The 23,004-nt window shown below is 46.3% G+C and overlaps 1 protein-coding gene across 2 annotated transcripts in view; it reads right to left on the bottom strand.

The window, feature by feature from the left end:
* Window positions 1-23,004, bottom strand: part of LOC127579506 (NACHT, LRR and PYD domains-containing protein 3-like) — a 776,460-nt gene that overhangs the window by 701,684 nt on the left and 51,772 nt on the right. The gene's annotated exons all lie outside the window — the stretch shown is intronic.

Raw genomic sequence — 23,004 nt, 5'->3', positions numbered from 1 at the left:
TCCCAGATTCCCACAGCAAACTAGAACACATGTAGTCGCCACATTTCAGCAAGGATGTGGAGGCTTTGGAAAGGGTGCAGAAGAGATTTACCAGGACGCTGCAGGATTAGAGGGTATGAACTATAAGGAGAGATTGGACAAACTTAGGTTGTTTTCTCTGGAGCGTCCAGAGCTGAGAGGAGACCTGATACACGTTCATAACATTATGAGAGTCACAGATAGCGCAGGCAGGCAGATATATTTCCTAAGGTAGAAATGTCAACTACTAGATGGCATGGGCTTAAGGTGAGAGAGGGTAAGTTTAAATGAGTTGTACGTAAGAAGTGTTTTACACTGAGACTGGTGGGTGTCTGGAACGGCCTGCCAGGTGAAGTAATGGAAGCAGATGTGATACTGTTGTTTAGCAAGCTGTTAGAGAGGCACATGGATATACAGGGAATAGAAAGATTGTGCAGAGATTGGGAGGCGGGGTGTTGATCGTGTCCAGGCAGAAGAGTTCAGTCTAATCCTGCATGGAGTTCCGCGCAGACATGGTGGGCCGAAGGGATTGTTCCTGTGCTGAACTGTTCTATGATCCCAACATGCCCAGATGACGTGTTCACACTGAACGACGTCAGTCTATTCACCCCCTGCTCTCTGTCTATGTTTACCCTGTGCAATCTCTCCCCTCACTCCGCCTCCGTTCCGACACGGACTACAGCCGGTGCTTCTGCATTGACAAGTGTGAAACAGGGTTACAAGGTCACATATCACAGAGATGTCCGTACCGACCACAACATTCCCTTCTGTGCTAAACCTGTTTTCCTGCATTTATCCCACAAACGTCTCTGCCTAGAGATTTAAATGTTAATCTGGATACTTGATCAATGTTGTGAGAGTTTCTGCCTCCGCCGCCCCCTCAAGTCGTGCGGTTCAGACACCAACGACCCTTTGGATGAAAACTTTCCTTTGACCGTCTCCAAACCTTTTCCCCCTGACTCGGAACTAGACATTTCTGTCCGTCACCCGTCTGTCATTATGGCTCCGTATTTACCCTTTCCATGGGTCAAGCCGGCCTGTCCTGTGTGTCCCACAGCAGCGTTACGTGATGTGTTTGGTCTCACCCTGTCATAGATGTTCCTCTTGTTCTCCCCACTGCTCACTCCCCACTTTCTCTGCCGCTGAACATTCACTTGTTCTCTCTCTGTCCCGATTCTAATGACGGGTCCCGGCACTGAAACGTTAACTCGCTTTCGAAATCCACCTGACCTGCTGAGTGTTTCCAGCATTTTCTGTGCTATATCAGAGCACAGCGTCATACAGCAGAGAACATTGTATATTGGACCATAGCAGAGCACAACAGGGACCCTCTTTCTACCCAAAGAACCTGTCCATAAGGAACTGTAATATTGAAACGCGAGATTTTCATTCTAAGTGAAGTAAAATGTAGATTGTGGTGATGTGTGACGTTACAGCATTCTGCTGTAAAGTGTTCAGCCGAAGAATAGCAGAGGATGGTGTCGATCCATCGACCTCTGGGTTTTGGGCCCAGCACTCTTCCGCTGCGCCACTCTGCTGTTGGGCAACAGTTGCATCGTTCTCTATTCCCCTTTTTATTTTTCTTGCCGTTTTCCTTTCCGACTTTACACAGTTTCTTTTGGTGGCTTCTCTTCTTTCCTCTCACTTACTACATTGTCTCTTCCCATTCTCCCTCTATCTCTCTCTTCCCCCCCCCCCCTTCGTTCCTTACTGCCTGCCCCATACTGTCACCATCACTGTGCTGTCTTTGCTCTCTCCCGAGTACAAGATAAAATAAAGAGGTGAATATTTGGCAATTGGCGATGCAACATTACAGGTGATTTATCCATGTCAGATGTCACTTTCCCAGCTCTCTGTGGCTCGACGCAACATCAGGTTTGGATTTCACAGTCTGAGTCAGTTGTGAGGTCAGTCAGAATTCTCTGCAGGGACTTGTCCCGGGAATTGTTCAAAGTTCAAGATCACCAGCGTCGAGATGCTGGGGATTGAACACGAGACTACATACATTCAAAGCATACGCTCTCCCACTGCACTACATCCCCACTGCCGCTCCGTAATTTCAGAAGACCGCGCTTTTCTGGTTTTCACCCGTTGAGCATAAAACAGTGCTATTGTAACACAGGGAATAAGGTTGGCAGCGGCCACTCGGCAAATCCCGCTCCACCATTCAGTGCGACCATGGCTCATCATCCAAGTTCAAGCCCATGTTCCACGCTCTCCCCACACGCCGTGAAAACCTTTTGGGGTAGGGGCCATTTAGAATTAAATCAAAACAAGACATTAGACCTGGCAAGTCCGTTAGGTCCAAGGATGTCGCCGGAGGAAACACACACATTCCGGTGAAAGGGAAGCAAAATATCCGGACTCGAGACCCCACAAGGTGAGGCAGCAGCAGCGAAAGGCCGCCTTCGGTCAGCGCAGTGTTACCCAGCTGACAATGACACGCACAGCGAAAGTTGCTGGATCACCAGCGTCTCTGGGTGAGCTCGAAACACCAACTTCTCGGTCAACAGAGGAACGCGCTGACCGATTGCAGAAACACCCTGAAGGGAACGGGAATAAATGGGCCGTTCGCGGGTTGTCAGTCCATGATCTGGGTCTGATGCTGGGACCCGGCTTTTCACAATCTCCGTCAATGGTTTGGATCAGGACAATATAAAACAGAAGCTGACGGAAACACGCAGTACGTCGAGTAACATCTATGGAGAGAGATACTTGTGTAACGTTTCTGGACGGAAACGGGGTCAGGAGTGAGCAGGCCCACTACAACGGAAAGAATTTCCAGGTCAACGTCCCAAATTAACAACAGAAGCATTGAAAAGCAGTGAAAACAGTGTCATTTATTACATGGAATTTCCACATAATTAGCATCCCCTCAAAATTACACCGATTACATGGCAGACCCGCTGCTCCCGCTGTCGGCAGGATTCAACCTGCGCGGGGAAACGCTAGTGGATTTCTCGTCCATCGCCTTAACCACTCGGCCACGACTACCACGCTCCCCACAGCCCGGCAGCCAGAAGGACATTGGCTATGGGCTGGGATTAGTGTGTCCCCAACGGACGGGGACAGCACTGATCCCGAAGTCAGAGAAACAGGACTGATCCTGAACTATAAACAGAAACTGCTGGAAGCACTCAGCAAGTCAGGCAGCGACTGTGGAGAAACAGAGTTAACGTTTCAGGTCGACGATCTTGCACCCTGAACTCCGGGCGGACAGTTGGACGGAGGGAGTTTCATTCAGAGCGGGACAGGGTTTCCTTACCCCGCCACCCCACGCCCACCCCCCAGTTTGCTCTCAGTCTCTGACTGTGGGCATCAGCAGCAGGGACAGCGGTTATTGCCGTTCCCCAACTGTCCTGGGGAAGGTGTTGCCGGGCCGCCTCTCTCGGCCGCTGCGCTCCGTGTGGTGAGGGAGCTCCCATTGGGTCTCAGTGACGGGGATCCAGGATAATGACCTGGCGCCCAGGCAGTGAAGGCGATGGGGGTAGGGGGCCTCTGCAACGTAGCCAAGTCTGGGCGGCCGGGCCGGTTTCACTCTTGTTCTCCTTTCTGATCCACCCGACGGGCCTGCTGGGCCACTTCAGAGGGCAGTCACCAGGTAACTACATTGGGGTGGCCTGGCGTCACATGCATCTAGTGCGGGCGAGGACGGTTTCTTCCCCCAGTACCCGAGAGTCAGCAGACGGCAGGGAAAACATCCGGTTGGTGGGTCGGAGCAGAAACCCCTGATTTTGTCTCTGCAGAAGATTTGCGTGGCTTGCTGAGATTTCCCTGCTTTTCGTGCAGTTATTTCCGTTTGCAGCAACGGGCGGCCTGCCCGGCTGACCCGGTACTGACCATCCAGGGACGACCAGTGACTAGATAATACCTCATTTCACTGGGCCTATTCTTAAAATGACAGGCCCAGCACCCAGCGTCCGGTTTGTTTGCTTCCCATTCAACATGACCGCCAATATCTGAAGTAGTGATCCCACATTCACGCACACAGAAAAGTCTTGTGCTGTGGAAGAGGATCTGTAACGAGCAAGGGAAGTTCAGGGATTGAGAGGGGGGGGGGTGGGAGAGAGAGAGAGAGAAAGAGATGCCGGACAGAGGGGCAGTGGTTTACAAATACAGAGGTCCCATGAAATTATAGGATACTGTACATCTGACTTCACCAGCTGCACAGGGAACCGAGAGCATAGCCGTTATGAGATAACTATATAAAACATCAGTTGGGCCACAAATGGCTTTCCGTGCACAGTTCTGGTCGCCACAGGAGAAGCAGAACATGATGGCACCGTGTTTTGTGCAGAGCGGATCACAAGGATGTCGCCTGGGACATGAGGTTTCATTAATAAGGTGGGATTGCCTCGACTGTCTTTGATTTACCTTGAGCGCTGGAGGCTGGAGGGTGGAGGGGGGTGCTTGTTTGGGGTGCACAAATTATGAGGGTCAGAGGTTAGAGGAAGCTAGAGGGCACAGGTTTAATCGGGGTAACTGAGTAGGTGCAGGTGGGGAGCGCAAAGAAGGCCAGGTTCATACAGAACATGGAGAAGTATGAAGGTGTAGAGGGGCAGAGTGACCCTGGGGAGCATGTGGACAGGTCCCTGAAGGTAGGAGGACTTCGGTCTGTCGGTTGAGGAGGCGGACGGGAGACTTGAGTTTGTTGGCTGAAGGCACAGAATGCCAGAGCAGGGAGCTATGCGGGAACTGCAGAAACATAAGTTGGCCCACTGCAGGAGCTCTGAGTACAGTCCTGGTTACCACCTCACAGGGACTCACAGACACACCGACATCCAAATTAGGAGCAGGAGTCCCCACGCAGCCGCGCAAGCGCACTCCTCCATTCAGTCAGATTAGCCATGAGTTCATTAGATCCACAACTCGACATTCAGATGTACCCGCCGTAACCTGTCACCTCTTTCCTCAGCAAGTATCTGTCTACCTCTGCCTGACATATACTCAAATATCCACTCCCATCTACCTCAGAGGAAGTGAGTGCCACAGACTGAGGAACGATTGAGGAAATCACCCTCATTGAGTGTCCGCATATTTTAAATTGTCCCGACAACTTATAGATTCTCCCACATGTGGGAACCTTCGCTCCACTTCTGCCCTTTAAATACTCCCAATGATTCGATAGGTTTTAACAAAGTAGTTTCACAATCTGCTGCGCTCCAGTTCTGTTGGAGCCAGAGCCGCCCTCACATTCCAACTCACAACCTCATACCGGTCTTCCCAGAACAATACACAGGCAGTACATTACAGATCTGCCCAACAGTCTCACATAATGTAAGGCCGGAAGGTACATAATCTATCAACAGCGCAGCTTTCGATCAAAAGGTTATGTTCTGATCTATATTGGGGCGGAGGTAGTGCAGGTAGTCGGAACATCCTCCCCTTTACAGTGTGGGAAAACTCGGACAGCAAGGAGTAGGATAGTCGTTAGTGACTTAACAGGCGATCTGCGGGATATTTTCATTCACCCAGAAGGTGGTTGGAATCTGGTACGCTATCAAACATTGAACATTTATCCAGGCGATAAGATGAATGGCTAAGTCTTAGAAGGCAGTCGACCAAGTGCTTTTCAATGGGATTAGTGCAGATGGATAATCAATGGTCTGCATGGACATAATCGGCCGAAAGGCCTGTTTCTGAGCTGTATGACCATAATTCTCGATTAACAGCTCCATTATAATCAGCATCCTTCAAGCTGGCAATGTGTGTAATCAATTTAAGTGTCAGCCAGTGGTAGCTCAATATAGTTGTGCTAAATATAGTTTGAGCAATAAGTATAGATAATTATATGTAGCTAGTGAATGCCAGAATTATGCAGCAACAGGCAAGAAATAGAATGAACCCTACCCCCTCATACTGTACCAGAGACTGATCGGTACTAAATGAACCCCACCTTCTCACACTGTGCCAGAGACCGACAGAAACAGAAATGAACCCCACACTCTCACAGTGTACAATCAGCTGGTACGAGCTGGATGAATCTGGATGATTCTTCTCTCTCTCTCTCTCTGTATCTCTCTCTCGGTCTCTCTCTCTCTCTCTCTCTTTCTCTCTCACAAACACACACACACACTCATCTAGTGTTGTATCTTCTTGTCTTTTTAATTGTCTTCCATCCATCTTACGTCCATTCATTTCTCAAGCGTGTTTCTTTTACATTATTTAACCAGTCCGCCTCTTCCTTTGCAGATTGAGACGTCCCTTATCATCTTTATTTTGCTTTCTCGCAGACTGTGCTCACAATTCTCCAAGTTCTGCAACATTTCCTTTTGACTGTTTCAATCCCTCTTCTGTTCACTGTACTTTTTACTCTGACCCAGCTCTGCATGACTTGAGAACATTCTGTGTGTGTGTGTGTGTGTGTGTGTGTGTGTGTGTGTGTGTGTGTGTGTGTGTGTGTGTGAGTGTGTGTGTGTGTATGTGTGTGTGTATGTGTGTGTGTCTAAAATGTGTGTGTTACTTGCGTGAAGGTACCGAGAGCAAGCCGAAGTCAGTGACGACCTGGGTAATGTTGTTCGAGACCTCTGTTGTCGTGGTGTACCGGACACGGGTAGTGGGGTGTTAAACCGTTTCCTTTTGTGGATGAACCAGCAAGAGTGACTGTCGACGATCTAACTTTTGTGAAAACTGTAAATGGCTACGCCCACTGCTGTTCGTTTCTCCCACTTAATAGCAGTTGGTGAATTTCTGTCTCTCTGCTTGTAGGAGGCTCTGTGTCTCGGTGTCTCCATCATGTTGACCGAGTGTGTGTGTGTGTGTCTGTGCCTTTGTCTGTGTACGGTGACAATGGGTTTCCATTTTGGTGGTGTGGCCGTGTGTACGCCCCATTGTAGTTGGTATTACTGAGGGTGGGTGCGGCGGGTGAATGTGGACACACGCGCGTTGCTCTGAGTGGGATTCTGGGCATTGAACCACAGAATAAGGTAAAGAAACACTGACTCTGAATTCCTAAAGTAGACAGCGGCAGTGTTGAAGTCGAGAACATTTATTGCCCGGCGCTAATACGTTGGTGCAGAGAGGTTAGTTCAGGAGCATTTCTGGGCCTATAATCCAGATGTGGATGAATCAAACCATTCTGCTACTTGTTCTATCAGTACCGAGTTGCCAACATGACCCTTTAGCACATAACTGTCTCAGCACCTGTACATTAATGCCGCTTTCATATGTCTGGCAAATATTTCAACTAGGAGCAGGCTCGGCAAATCACCTTCATTCCCTCACCACCAAAAGCTCTGAACGCTGCAAACTCGACACAGCCTTGCGCCCCCTCCTGGTAACCATTCCCGCAGCTCCGCCTCCGCACCATCGGACCAACACTTCACCACAGGGATACCGGGTAAAATGGTCACAGCACGGAGACAAGCAGCAGAAGAAGAGGAGTAAACAGATAATATCTTTAAACAACAGACCAGTTGCTCACACCACAATTCACCTGCTCACAGAATGGGTGGGAGCTCAACACAACAGTCAAAATGGATGCACATCAGACACTGCACGCAATACGAATTTGCGCACACTGCAACCAACACCTTGAACGAGCGAGGGATTGCTTACAACAGGGAATACCTCTGCAGAGGGAAACTTCAGAGTATTGGTAACACTGGAGAAGGAGTAATGGTGAGGGGACCTGCGCTGTTCTGGAGAGAGAGAGCGGTAATTACTATTGCTATTTACCAAGGGTCGAGGTTGGGTGAGCGTCCAGGAGGGCACAGAAGTACTGAGGAAGGAGGTTCCAACTGGAAAGCTGCAGGGGAAGAGGGGAGGGCTCAGGCAGTATCGCTGGACTCACTGCACACTGGGGAGAAACCGCTCCATTTACAGATGGATACCTTGCTAATGCAAAACTGAAAACTCTAATTGGATCCGCTCCGTGGCAAAGCTTAGTCACGTGTGATTAAAGCTGCAGGCCTTATTTCCACCAGACACACTGTTGAGGTAATGCTAAGAACTTGTGGTCTATTGTGTACAATCGCCCCAATATTTACACCAGGGACAATGCAATTGAAGTGACGTGTTTGTTCAGGTAACTGTAACTGAGAACAATGGTCAGGGGTATAACCGTGCCACTGGAGACTCATCCTCTGTATAAATCAGAGCCTATTGGAGTTCATCAGTTCAGAGTGTTTGCAGGAGCTGTGTATTCCGGAGCAACAGGAGTCACAGCTTCTCACTGACATGGGAACTCCAGTAATCTGGCGGATACAAGACATTTGCTATACTGTTCTTTCAGCCATTGGAATTCCAAGTAAGCCGCTGTCTCAGCTACCGTTGGGAGGAATTGGTGTTTAATTCTAATGCATGTGATTGTTTCTCTCGCAGGGTTACACAGCCACCCGTTCAAGTACAGCATTCCGGCATTTTAAAAATGGAATGGAGACACAAGAGAGGGTAGATTCTGGGATCTGTAGTTAAAAACAAACCTGCATGCATTCAGTGGGTCGGGCAGCATCCGTGGACCTCAGCGGGTCAGGCAGCGTTCCTCAAGCTGTTCTTTTTTTATCAATAACAGAATGCTCGGGGTCCCTGTGCTTTTGGTCTTGTAGCAGCTTTTTGCAGATTGTCTGCAAATGTACTGGGAGCGTGTTTCTGGGTTTGGAGCAGCAATCAAACCATCGGCTGCTGGTAACAGATCAGCAGTTGTGAGGAGTTCCATGTTGGAGAACGAAGCAGTTGTGGAACATTTTTAATAAATGTATGAGTTATGACTGGATATGAGGCAGTTGATGGATAACTCAGTGAAATACTCCCGGCTCCAATAACAGAACTGACATTATGTTTGCTAGTTATCGATATTGTGAAAAGTAGCTCCATTGTATATGACATCACTGCAGACGTCTGACGACTGCACCGAGCTTGCTACTGGCTCTTTTAAATCCTTGCACCTTCCTGTTTGTGATGGTTCAGTGGGAGACGACATGTCTGGAAGTGAGGTTGTACCAGACTTCACCGTGTCTGTTGAATCAGCCGTCTTTTTATTGTAAAACCACTGAGGTGGCAGATGATGGAATGTGTAACAAAATCAGAACGTTCTGGAATCCCTCAGACCCGGGCAGCGTGTGTGGAAAGAGAAACCAGGTAACAGTCGGGTCAGGGGATTTTCTCAGAATATTTCTGAGGAGTGGTCGCTGACCCTAACCGTGAACTGGTTTCTCTTTCCACCGATATTTCTGGTCTGGATGAGTGTTTCCAGCATTTGTTGATTTTATTCCGTCCTTCTGCCGTTCTGTCGTTTGCAGGGAACGCCTGGGAAGTTGAAGATTGGCGAATGCAAGAATCCAGTCATCGGCAGCCAGGTTTATTCATTTCATCCTTATGAGATGTGGACTGCGCCGCTAAAACCAAATCCATCCGTTATTGCCCCACCTCCAATTTCGGACAACATGAAGGAATCCTTAGTCAGATCCAACTTATTTCATTTGACGCTGCAAATCTTCTGCCGATATGGACAGATGAAACTCATTTTTCTGTTCACTCTGTTCCCCGACAGTCATTGAAGCCTCTCTCGGCCCATCAAATGACAGATGAACCAGTTTCTAGCGCTGAATCCAACAATAAATTGGAAACATCTCTGGATCCCGTCAAACTGCTGAGTTGGCTTCAGGTCTGATTCTTATTTTCTCAACTTGTTGCTCTCTGTCTCTCTTACAGTTAACTTGGTGGCGATTGTGATCCTGTCCCGAGGAAGGTGCGGTCTCTCCAAATGTGTCACTCGTTACCTGGTGGTAATGGCAGCGGCCGATCTCCTGGTCGTTATCTCGGGCCCTCTGCTGAGGTGGACGTCTGTGATATACTTTCCGCGATCATTCCTCCTCATCACTCCCGTGTGCTGCCTCGTTAGGTGGATGATTTTTGTAAGCACCGCGGTCTCTGTCTGGCTGACAGTCGTTTTCACCTTTGATCGATTTGTGACCATTTGTTGTGAGAATCTGAAAACAAAATATTGCATCGAGAGAACGGCGGCTGTGGTTATAGGGACAGTGAGTGCGCTGGGCTGTTTAGAGACTGTCCCCTGGTACTTCATATACAAGCCTGAAGAAATAATTGATAATGTTGCCTGGCGTTGTGTCGTTAAACCAAGCTACTACACATCCTCTGCATTGTCGGCATTTGAGATGTTTCACCGCATTGTAACCCCTTGTGTCCCGTTCTTACTGATTTTGCTGCTCAATGTTCTGACGTTCAAACGGATTTTAGCGGCCAGTCGAGTCCTCAGGGCGCTCCGGGGCTGCAGCAACGGAGAGAATGACAAGGACCCGGAGATGGAGAACCGAAGGAAATCCATGGTTTTACTCTTCAGTATAACCGGCAGTTTCATGCCTGTTGTGGGTGACACAGGTGGTATTTTATATCTACCGACGAATTTCCAGAATTTACAATTATTCTGTCTCGGATCCCCGTTATATCACAGAGTGCACATCTGCAATGCTGCAGTTTCTCAGCACCTGCACCAACATGTGTATTTAAACCGTGACTCAAGAGCAATTCAGAGAAGAACTGAAGAACGCAGTGAAATAACCGCTGAATCAGTTAAGGAAAATCATTAAATCATAGAGATACATGGTGTAGAAAAGTACTTACCTGCACTCTCCCTACCCCACATCTCCAACCCTCGAGAAAAAGTAGAAATCATGTCATGAGCAGAGCTCTGAAACAGCCATTTCCAGCTGATACCGACGGCAGCCCTGGCCTTACTCTCTCAAGGATATCCCCGTTGCCCCATCTGTGCCCCTCCTTCCCTGGTCCTGCAGCTTGACATCACCTGGTTAGCTCTACTCACCGTTTTGAAAGTCTCCCACCTGAGGGCTTGAACCTGTTCCTTTCTCTGCAGATGTTGTCTGATCTGTTCATTATTTTCCTTCTTTCTCTACCATATCTCCGGCCCTCGTCTCTTTCCCCTCGCTCTGTCTGTCTTTCTGTCTGTGTCTCTCTTTCCCCTTGTTTCTCTCTTTCTGCCCCCTCCCTCCTCACTGTCTCTCCTTGTATGCCTGTTTCTCTTTCTGTAACTCTCTCTCTCTCTCTCTCTCTCTCTCTCTCTATCTATCTATCTATCTATCTATCTATCTATCTATCTATCTATCTATCTATCTATCTATCTATCTATCTATCTATCTATCTATCTATCTATCTATCTATCTATCTATCTATCTATCTATCTATCTATCTATCTATCTATCTATCTATCTATCTATAACTGCCCTGTCTCTTCTCTTTCTCGCACTCACTCTCAGTCTCCGCACATTCATTATCTCTCTCGGTTTACTTCCCTGTATCTTGAGCCTGACATCTTCCTTCTCACTACACTTTATTCAGAAGCACCTAACATATTCAGCGATATTTGTAACTTTCAATTGCTAACTTAGAATTATCTCCATTATCCGAATTTAACTATTGCATAAATGCAGATAAACTATCAATAAATCTCCCTGCAGATTCTTCTGTCGTAGATAAGTAATAAGTCACTGAACCAAACTTTTCTCACAGCTGGGATATTCCAGCAGTGACATGATCCTGACAAATTCCTTCCCTTCTTCGCCACAATTTCAGCTTTTCTGTAAAGGATCGGGGTCATAGACTCATAGAGCAGAGAACCACGCCCTTCGGCACACTGGGTTCACACATCAATCACCAAATTGCACCGATCCCATTTTATTCTCACCACATTCCCATCAGCTTCTCCCTATTTTCTACCACTCACGTACACACAGAGATCATTTTTCAGTCAAACTAACCTGCCGACGATATGTCCTCTTCTACATTCGAGCTGCTGTCGGAGGCAGTGGTCCTGGATTAACCCAAACGTCGACTGATTACCTCTCGCCGACATGGACAGGATGAAACAACTGGCCTTCCCTTGGTGAGCTGAAAAAACAAAAACAGAAAACACAAGAAATACCGAGCACCTGTGGGAAGTGGAACAGAGTTAACGTTCCAGATCAAACATCTTTCGTCAGAAATGGAATGGGGACAGAAGAAGCTTTTAAACTGCAAGGAGTGATTTTGACTTGAAAAGTCATCTCCTTTCTCTTCCCACAGCCGCCTCCTGATCTACACAGTATTCCGGCATTTCTTGTCTCTGTTTCATATTACCACCACATGATGTTATTTTATTTTCACTTACTGTCACATGTTAACATCGATATCGGCTCCAAACTCGAATCGGTGCACCAGAATGTGCGAGGAGCAACGAGATCACCTCTCATTCACTGAACCCCAGACAGTGTCGGCCCACGCTGTTTAATCTCTCCTCACAGTACAAACCCGTGCGGTGTAAGTGGAGTTTGAGAATATTTCTAAAGATGGCGTTTGAGACATGGTCAATCAACAAGACGTGAAAGCTCACGGAGGGAGGCTAGAATGTGTTCAGCATTCAATCAGATCAGCCGTGATCTTACTGAATGCTGAGGCAGTCTCGAAGGGTCGAGTGACCTAACACTCTCTCCCGATCCATATGTTCGTATGTTACAGGTTCGTATATCCCATCAGGGTCCAACATAATATCTTCATTCAATAAAGTCCAATATGCCGTTTGCCTTCCTACTTGTTCACCGACCATGCATGTTAATGTTCAGTGTTTTGTTTACAAGGACACGCGGGTTCCTCGGAACACCAAAACGTTTCAATTGCTCAACATTAAATGAAATACTACCTTATGATTTTCTTCTCAATAGCATTGTCTTCACCCTCGCCCAGATCCTCCGCCACTGATCACATGGTCTCTCATTTATTCTTGTGTGTGCCTTCCATATCACTAGTTATCCTCTTGTTCTTGATGTGTGTACATAATGCCTCATGATGATCTTTAATCCTACTTGCCAAGGATTGTTCATGATCTCTCCTAACTCTCCTACTTTCGATCTTCTTCATAATGTTACGGACTCAGTGAAAGTCCCTTTAAGAGAGAGAGTGTGTGTGTATGTGTGTGTGGGGCGTGTTTACGTCAATAGAAGATAAAGGACGTATGGATGAGAAACTATAACGGTGTCTGCCACTGAAATCCATGTATGGAAGTTGGAAGTAATCCGGTGGAGTTCACTTTGTTGCTGACCTGTAGAAGGAAACAGGTATTTGTGTGTTGACGACCACGATTCGGATGCGTTTTGGGGTGAGGAAGTCACTACCGAGTAAACACTGATGTGTCGTTTGGGTTCCATCGTGGAACATTTGGATTTCGTATTTACTCTCTCTATGTTCTCCAAGTCTACGTCTTATCTTCAGACAACGGTGGTTGTTGAAGAAGCCCTTGCTCATGTTTCACCTTATGGCTTGCGGAACTGAACTTTAAGAACCATTCCGGAACTTGGAGTTCGGGACTTTGTCACACACACACGAAGAGTTTAGGTTTTGGGGTTAACGTTCGAAGTTTAACATTTTTGAATTCTAACATACTAACATTTTTACTTTTATTTTACGTATTATCATAAATAGTGATTAATAAAATAGTTTTTAACACTGAATCATGCTCAGTGTGTTTCTTTTGTTGCTGGTTCGTGACAATAATCCTCAAGGTTCCATTTAATTTTAGCTTCCTAAATCTTCCGCGTCCTATTTTTTTCTTGACTAAATTCACGTTCCTCTCTCGACATCAAAGTTTCCCGGACGTTGCCAGCCTTGTCCTTCCCACTGACTGGAAGATCCCAATCTTGCATTCTCTTCAATTGGCCTTTAAACACCATCCATACGTTAGATGTGGACTTCCCATAAACAGCTGTTGCCAATTAACTTTGGCTACCTCCTGCCCAATACTCTTGGAAGTTCTTCTGCTAGATTTTAATATTCTTCCGCAATGTCCATACTGAAGGGATCTTTAAACCTGAGGCGTTGTGATCACTGCTCACTAAATGTTCTCCCATTGAACAGTCAGTCACCTGGCCAGGCTCATTTCTCAACACCAGGTCCATATGGCCCATCCTCTCATTGGACTATCTCCATACTAATTTAGAAACACTCCTGGATCCACCAATCAATATTGCCCCGTCTAAACCTCTTTCACTGAAGACGCCTGAGTCTACAATGGGGAAGTTGAAGTCACCCGCGACAACAACCCTGTCGGTTTTATACCTTTATCCTAATCCGCCTGTATATCTTTCCTCGATGTCCCTGTCGCTTTTTTTTTCTCCTTGCGTTCTCATCGTCCTCCCATCTCACACTCCACACGTAATTTCCCTCTCTCTCTCACATACGCGCGCGCACACACACACACACACACACACACACACATACACACCACATTCCCCAGCTCTGTTCTTTGCACACTTGGAGACATCACGTGCAGTTTTCTCACCCAACTCTTTGATAAACATTGTCAATAGATGGTGCTGAACATCGAACTATAGGTTGTCCCAGGAGCCACAACCGACCACCCAGAATGAAATATTCCTGTACTCGAGTTCTTTATTTGCAGCAATTTCCAATCTGTCGTGTGGATTGTGACACCAATCCGCGTACATTACTTCTGATCACAAAGGCACCTAAAAGATCTGTTCTGAAAACGGTAATGCTCATCTTCTGGCTCCCCATTTTTCCTTTATTCAGGTTCTCCAACATAATCCAATGATTATGTAAAATATTACTTTCCTTTCTTAACCCGTTCTGACATCGTCCAAGCTCCTTAACGGTTTGTGCGTTTTCTTATTATATCTTTCACACTTAATTCTCGGATTTACCAGATTTCCGTTAATGGACCAAGTGCTCGGTAAGACCCTGTTTATTCCCTTTGTAGCTGCTGCTACCGCGACGTGGAAAAATAAGACACTAGTACAAGGGATTCAGAACAAGAACTGGTTTATTTTCCCGCCTTGCGCGGCCCTTTTAAGAGAACCTGTTCCCGCCCACTCAAAACGGCAATGACGTATATGTTACGTCATCAAGCCTTTCCCGCGCGCGGGTTCTCCCTGTCGCTCGGGGAAGACGAAGGCCCGCCGCCATCTTGGGCCTCGCCACTCCGACGACGCGCTACCCGACCGCCGAGCCAGTTCGCTTGCTCGGACGGTGAGTCGCTACACCTTCTTTCTTTTATAAATAATGGAGTGAAATTCCCCAGGCTCCGGTCTGTGGGACCTGTTTCAGAGCCTAAAGTTATTTTGGGGAGTTAAGCTATAATTCAACCGCTTTTCCAGGGTCACTTCCTTTCCTGCAACTTGGAGGGTGGGTGCATTTGAAATCGAGGCGGCATTTAACGGGGAGTGGCATCAACAAGTGCTCGTAAAACTGAAATCATTGGAAGCCAAAGAAAGAAAAACGTTCGGAGCACTTGGATTCATTTCGCTGTCAATGCAAAATCTTTGTCGTTCTCAGCAGTCCATTATCCCAGCCCGGCTCATCACTGCAGGAGTTCCACGGAGTTGTCCCTTGGGACCCACCATCTTCATCTGCTTCATCAATGACCTTCCTTGCAACACAAGTTCTGGGGAGGAAATAACCACTGATGACTTAATGGTCTTCAGTCCAACTTCCAGCTTCGCATATAATGAAGCAGCACACGCTTGCTTTAAGGAAGATACAGACGACAGTCAGGCGTGTGCTGACAATTGGTAAGAAATAGACGCTAAACTAAACTATCCAAGGCAATGACCATCTCGGCCAAGTTGCATTCAAATCCTTTAATCTTAATATTCAATTGCGTGGTCGCCAACGAACCGTTGAACCTAAAGATCGTCGAAGATACCATAGACCAGAAGCTAAAGTGGGCTCAGGTCTCTTTTCTTATTCAATCCCTCATTGTGTTCACCGAGAGGCCGGAGATTTGGCTTAATTCTGGACACAACTACGTATCATTGAAAACAGCATTTACAATAAAGTGCTTAATTATTAATAACTGATATGAGGGACGGGAATCTATTCTTGGGCCATACCGTATTTCTCGTGCCTACCCTCACTTCAGTCCGACCCCGGTTTTTGTGTTTCTCCGATCTGTTGGATGACGGGACATCAACTGGACGGAGCAGGATAGGCATCGGAGTGTGGAATGTGCCGTCCGAAAGTAGTACAGCATCAGTTATACCAGTTCTGCAACACATCTGTGTGTGGTTTGCAGCATCAGATAATCAATGGAAAGGACCCGGTCCTCGAATCCACAAAAACTCGGTGTTTATTTCCTTGTGCTGAGCGATAATATTTCAGTGGTGAGCACAGATGCCTGAATGTTTAATTACTGTTTCCACCAACACTGCCGGTAATTTTAGTTTTTAATTCAGTTTTCAAAAATTATTTTGCTTTTTCAAAAATCGATCACGCATTCAGAAGGAGCTCAGTGAGTGCCAGAACACATTCAAAGCGCATTTTCTTGATGCTTTGAAACTTATAGCAGCCGTTTCTTCGTCAAACACTGAGTCTCGTCAGAGGGAGTGTCCGATTTGACACCGCACTTATCGAACGAAATAAGTAATTCAGAAAACGATGACTTTCCAAACACAACTGTCAGGTTTTACAAAGAGACAAATTCAGTTGCGGCCCCTGAAACACTTCAGCAATTATAACCTTCGTGCAATCACATACATAGAAGTGGGAAGTTACTGTGTCTTCAGGATTGAAGAAAATGAACCCATGAGTGTGGGTGAAACCGCTGTGAGTTGCACAAACCCATGCTACATGTGGTGGGGGAAGGCGCTGCAGTACAGTGTGGGAAATGGAATCCCCTTGGTCCAGGCTGGAAGCTCTGGGTAAGATCCGTGTTCGCAAACGTGGGGGCATCAGAACACAACCATATGGGGGGGGGGGTTTCCATGGAATGGCCCTGTGCAGGGAAAATGGTGTTGCTGGTAACAATGCAACCGGTGAGGGAAAGGCGTAACTGGTGAGGAACACGTTCTATCTGGCAGGAGGAGGTATCCCAGAGGAAGACAAATACATTCCCCCGTCCCTCTATAGGAGAAGAGCGGACGTGAATAGAAGATTCCAGATTGTGACGTTATCTGGCAGACATTAAACCTCAGCAAAGGTAAAAGTGCTGAACTGTGGGGATAAACCCCACCCCCCGTGTACTACATGGAGAGGAAAGTAAGGCTCTCAGGAGGTTAAAGCAGCAGAGTGAGGATAATGTGCGTGTGAAATACACCCCAAAATGAAGCTGTTGGGTCTTCTTGTTACACAGATGTTCCGCTATCTCGCCGTCTCAAAATTTATTCGCCAAGCGTAACTCTATTATGTCTCTATTTCTGCATCTCAAACACGCACTACACTTCAGCTCAAACTCTTCTTTCGGGATGCTATTGACTGTGAGAACAGGGGTCGGAAAATTGCAACTGAGGGACATATCATGGAGAAATACGTAGAGCATTCCCAGTCACGGGGAGAGAGAAGATGTTGAGCAGCAAAGGGCAGAGAGAGAACGGGCGTGGAGGAGTGCACAAAGCGAAAAAGAGGAAGAAGCGAGGAGACGGATTGTGACCAGGACCACAAATGTGGACAGAGAAAAAGCGAGGGATGTGAGGGGAGAGAGGGACCAGTCCGAAGGTGGCGACAGAGTTGAAAAAAGGAAGCATATGACTTCGCTGTGTTTCAGTACAACAATGTTTTTCTTGTCAACAAACTACTGATATAAACCGGTATAGAACTGGAGAGAGATGAAATAACGGGCGAGCTAATGGTGGAAGTTGAAAAGACAGGGACTATCGTGCAGAGAAATTGGGAATAAAACACAGGGAGCATCGCCAAAATGGAGAAGGAGAACAAGGGATAGGATGAGGAAGAGGGAGAAGGTTATGACTGGAAAGGCTCTGACAGTTTTCTATTTCTACAGGGCGTTCATATGCGTGAATTACAGCTGAGATGACCCTCGCATAATTAATGGGATCTGACTGCAGATGAACTCCAGCCTGCATAGGGGATGCCGTGAGTGAAATACATCACCACTAAATAAACGAGTATTTCAGAGTGTAAGTACGAGAGGACATGGCTTTAGGGTGAAAGGGGAAAGGTTTAGGGGGAACATTAGAGGGAACTTCTTCACTCAAAGAGTGGTGGGAGTGTGGAATGGGCTACCATCTGATGTAGTAAATGCGGGCCCGCTCTTAACTTTTAAGTGTAAATTGGATAGATACATGGACGAGAGAGGTCTGGTGGAGTATGGGCCGTGAGCAGATAAATGGGACTAGCAGAATAATGTTTCGGCACAGACTAAAAGGGCCGAATGGCCTGTTTTCTGTGCTGTAGTTTTCTATGGTTATATGGTTCTATGGAGTGCTCAGTTGCAAACCATGGCTCCACATTTCTCAATGTGGAGAGTACATGAGACGACACGTCACGTATGACTGAATTCTCCTGCAGGGATCACCTGATCCGTATATGATTTAACGAATATCCTGAATAGCTTCAGCGGGTATTGTTTGTTTCATCGGGAATGAAAACAACGGGAAAGGAAACAACACTTGCCGTGAGAACCTGGATATCAAGGTCAAAAAGTGCACTGATTTCTTTGTGTATCCGCTGAAGCCGACACCCAGTGATGGCGCTGTGTATGGTACCGGTATGTCATCATTCCCATTAACACAGAAGTGTGAAGGGTTGTGGGGGAATTCTGTGATGCCCCGAGTCATCAGTACTCACAATGGGCCCTGCTGCTTGGTTCTCCCTCACCCCTATCTGAACCAAGATGCAGGCCATTGTGTTTGAAAAAGAGAGTAGATCCTTACACTTTACCCTGCCTTGGCCTGTCATGATTTATACATCAGTCTCCTCCGTTTAGATATAACAGCTCCAAGCAGGAAAGTCTCTCCCTCAGCTACAATTGTCCAGTCTGAGCAACTTCCTTGTGCATGTCTGGTGCACCCTCTGTTATATCATCAATTCCTTCCTGTGGTGTCGTGAGCAGAACTGTGCACAGACCCGTGATTTATACAGTTCCAACATGAATACCCGGCTCCTGCGCTCTGTGCACGTCTGAATTATTGGACACTGAAAAAAGCCATTTCCCCCATTGGGATAATGCCAGCCCCGACCGTTCCAGCCCATAAATCCCATTCCTCCCCATTTTGTTTCCCTGTAGCCCTGCAACTTAAAAACTTTCATATATTCCCAACAACTTTCCTGTAGTTGTTTTACAAACACGGGTCAATTGGGGGGGGAGAGGGTGTTAACCCAAGGCCATTGATCGGAAGACACACAAACTGTACGCTCCCCACAGCCGAGGTGAGTATTATGCATCATTTGTTGGAGAAGTGAGACAGTCGCACGAAGTACTGTGTCACCATGTCATGGCCAATAGTTATCATAACTAAGTTACCCACCTGATGATGCTATCTTCAGTGACCTGTCGACATGCACCGAAGATCCCTCTGTCCCGCTACACTTGCTAGGCTGCAGTTATCCTGTGTTGCCTCACCTTGTATGACCTTCCTGTGTTCATTTAGTTGGTTTTATCCAGGAATATTTCCATTTGCTGCTTTTATTTATATCTAACCAGTCCACGGTATCTTCTTTGTCGACCTTTCTTCCTCAAAACAAATAATGTTGCTGTCATCAAGCTACCGGCATGGTAAGGTAGCGGTTAGCGCGACGCTATGACAGAGCCAGCGATCGTGGTTCGATTCCCGTCGCTGTCTATAAGGAGTTTGTACGTTCTCTCATGTCTGCGTGGGTTTCCTCCGGGTGCTCCCGTTTCCTTACACATTGCAAAAATGTACGGGTAGGTTAATTTGGGTTCAAAAAATGGGCGGTGCGGACTCGTTGGGCCGGAAGGGCCTGTTACCACGCAGTAAATAAAATTGAAAAAAATTGAAAATTAAAATGCATTTTCTACATTAAATTATAAATCATTTGCATATTCCATGAAAAGTAAAGGACCAGTTACCGATCGTTGCAGAACATCACCTGACAAATCCCTCAATTCACTGACATTCTTAACAAATTTTAATTTTCTTCCACTGGAATAAGTTTTAATCTGAAGCCATTTTCCCTTGAATATCGTGGGCTTCAATCTTTTTTGATCACTCTGCCATTTGGCTGGAATATGTGTGTACTGCATCAAGTACTATGCCCTCATCAACCGCCCTCATCAACCGCCCTCATTGCCTCCTCAAAAAAATTCAATTAACTTGTGAAAGATAACCTATCTTCACAGGATCTGTGCTGACTGCCATTGATTTACTTACACCCCTCTAAAAGAGGCACTTCAAACTATTTTCCAACAGTTTTCCTGAAGCTGATCTCCAGTTACTTGATCGGAACTGTCCTAATTTTCCAATGACAATACCACATCAGTGAACTCCCAGACCTCTCGTGTCATACCAACATACAAGGAGAACTGGAAATAGAACTTGCCCTATTTCCTCCCTTTAAGGGACGGTTATTCAATGTAAAGATGTTGCAACCTTGATGTGTGCTCACTTTAATTGTAGCAGAAATGCTTGAAAAGCTCAGAGAGTAAGGTAGAAACATGGGGAGAGAAAGAGATAGAAATTCAGGCTGAAGATCCTTTGTCAGTTTTATTGTAACTTTATATCCTGAGTGCCAATATCATCCTTATCATACATGAAGACAGATGCAAACAGGTGGTTGAGAACTCTGCACTTGTCTTCCCCTACACTAATGGTCGCTAACAGGACCTACTTTCATTACCAATGCAACATCAGAATATGCATTTCATTTTAGCTGGAATATTTTTAATGTAAGCTTTGTCTTCACAATTTCATTGTTAGCCTCACTCCTGCATCCTTTATACCCAGTCAGGCTTGCTGCAGTTACCAGCTTTTGGTGATTCAACTTGGCTCTTTCTTATTGGCATGGCAACTGCTCTGCCGTGACCAATAACATTTTGCAGAGAGTTGTGGACACAGCTCCGTGCATCATAGAAACCAGCCTCCCCTCCATGTTTCTTGCTGCTTCTGTACCCCTGGACATACTTTCTTCTCCCCTCTCCCATCGATTCGAAGATACAACAGCCTGAAAGCAAGTACCACCAGGCTCCAGAACAGCTTTTACCCTGCTGTTATGTCTACTGAATGGTTGTCTGGTATAAGATGGACATTTGACCTCTCAGTCTACCTTGTCGTGGTCTAGAACCTGATTGTCTATCTGTGCACTTCACTTTCTCCGCAGCTGTTACACTTCATTCTGCATTATGTCATTGTTTTACCTTGTACTACATCAATTTCACTGTGTAATGAATTAATCTGTTTCAACAATATTCAAGACAAACTTTTCACTGCACCTCAGTACATGTGACCACAATAAACCAATTCTAATAGCTTCATCCACCTCTGCATTCATCAGCATACATGGACATTTGGAATGTGAGCCCATTTCAAATCGGAAGACATTTGTCGTCTTTCCAGTGCTCTCGGTTACCTTCAAGTCACTGGATCCAGTCCAGTTTTGATCATTTCAGCCCAGTCAATCTGGTCTACCTCTAGTTTGGATCTTCATTTCTTGGTTTAACACAGACTCTGCACACTATCTCACTGCCAACTGTTTCTATTTTGCTTGGTTCATCTCCTCAGTGTGTCCAGAACCACCACCTCTCTTGCTGGGCTTTCTACTTGCTGATCAAAGATTGCCCTCTCGGTTGCATTCCAAGATTCAGCTCCTTTTCTGCCCTTCCCTCTGGTACTGTACCAATTAGTGACAGGGTGGTTGAACTCCCCAGCCATTATTAGCATGACACCTTTACCCAGCTCAGAAATGTGTCAGCATGTGTGCACTTGTACTTTTCTCTGATGATTGAGGGGCTATGCCACTCACCATGGATGTTCTATCTCAGTCCAACACACATGGCCTCTTGTTCATTATAATTATACACCCTACAGCAAATGCTGATCATCATGAACTATTCTCGTGTACCCGCACTTGGTTCATAGCCTACAATGTCTTGGCAGGTTAAGTTCTTGTCTAGCACGTCTTAATTATGCTAGGAATACCTGTCTCCACCACCACCTACTCGGGCAGTGTGTTCCAGATTGCAGCAATCCACTCGGTGAAAAGATTCTCCCTTAGATCCCCTCTAAATCTCGTACTCCTCAACTGAAACCTATGTCCTCTGGTCTTAGACACTTCTGCCATGGGAGAAAAGCTTTCTAATACATTATGTATGGTCCTCATAGTGTTGTATCCCTCTATTAGTCCTCGCATCAGCTGCCTCTGTTCCAGGGAAAACAAGCACAGTCGTTCCAGCATCTCCTCGTAACTGACATATTCCATCCCAGGAAACACCCTGGTGAATCTCCCCTGCAGCTTTGTCCAGGAAGTTATTGGGGGTGAAGCTCCGGCGCAGCAACAGGAATGTGGTGCAGTTCTCTCACGATCAATCCTGGTTTCTTCTTCTGAGCTAATTTGAGGGTAATTATGGAGTCCCCCCTGTCCCAGAGCAGCAGTTAATAGTACAGAACACTGAAGCCATCCAGAATCCCGTCATGTTACCTCATAATATAACAACTGATCTCTCTGGGGAGCTTGGACTTGATCAGGCAACTCACACATTTCAGTGCTTCAATTTTGAAACAAAATTAAGTTGATTTCATTTAATCTGTCATTTTGGCAATTTTCTGCCACAGAAGGATGTTTCACCAAAATCGGGTGTTCGTGCACGTGTAATTATCTTGGGGTTAATAAACAATTTTGGAAGCATTCTGCAAAGTTGTACCTTTATATTTGATAGTGATACAATGTAATCTTTGCCTAATGTTCTTCTGATGCTAAGTCACATTGGGGCAGGACTGTCCCAACCAACATGAATCCAGTCACAATTCAGTGCTAAATGACAGCAGGATGTACTTGTTTGCAGTACCCTGACCCCCAATAGATCAATTTCTTCTGTTACCCACTGGAGGAGACGGTATTTTTGGGCAACACACTCCGCATCCTCCCATTATATGTTTTATTCATCTGCTCTGAAGCTCTGAAATAAGCATGTTCCTGAGTGCCTCTTAACATCTTTGTGCCAGGTTTAATTCATGGCTGCTCACATTCACCCACATGCCTATCTATTCTCCTAATTCATCGCTTTTATCACACAAGCCTCTTGCATTAAAGTATTAGCAGCAGAGTCCACCC

Source organism: Pristis pectinata, chromosome 17, assembly GCF_009764475.1.
Source record: "Pristis pectinata isolate sPriPec2 chromosome 17, sPriPec2.1.pri, whole genome shotgun sequence".
NCBI lineage: Eukaryota > Metazoa > Chordata > Chondrichthyes > Rhinopristiformes > Pristidae > Pristis > Pristis pectinata.
Note: the sequence above shows the minus strand (reverse complement) of the source record. Positions and strands in the feature narration are given on the sequence as shown.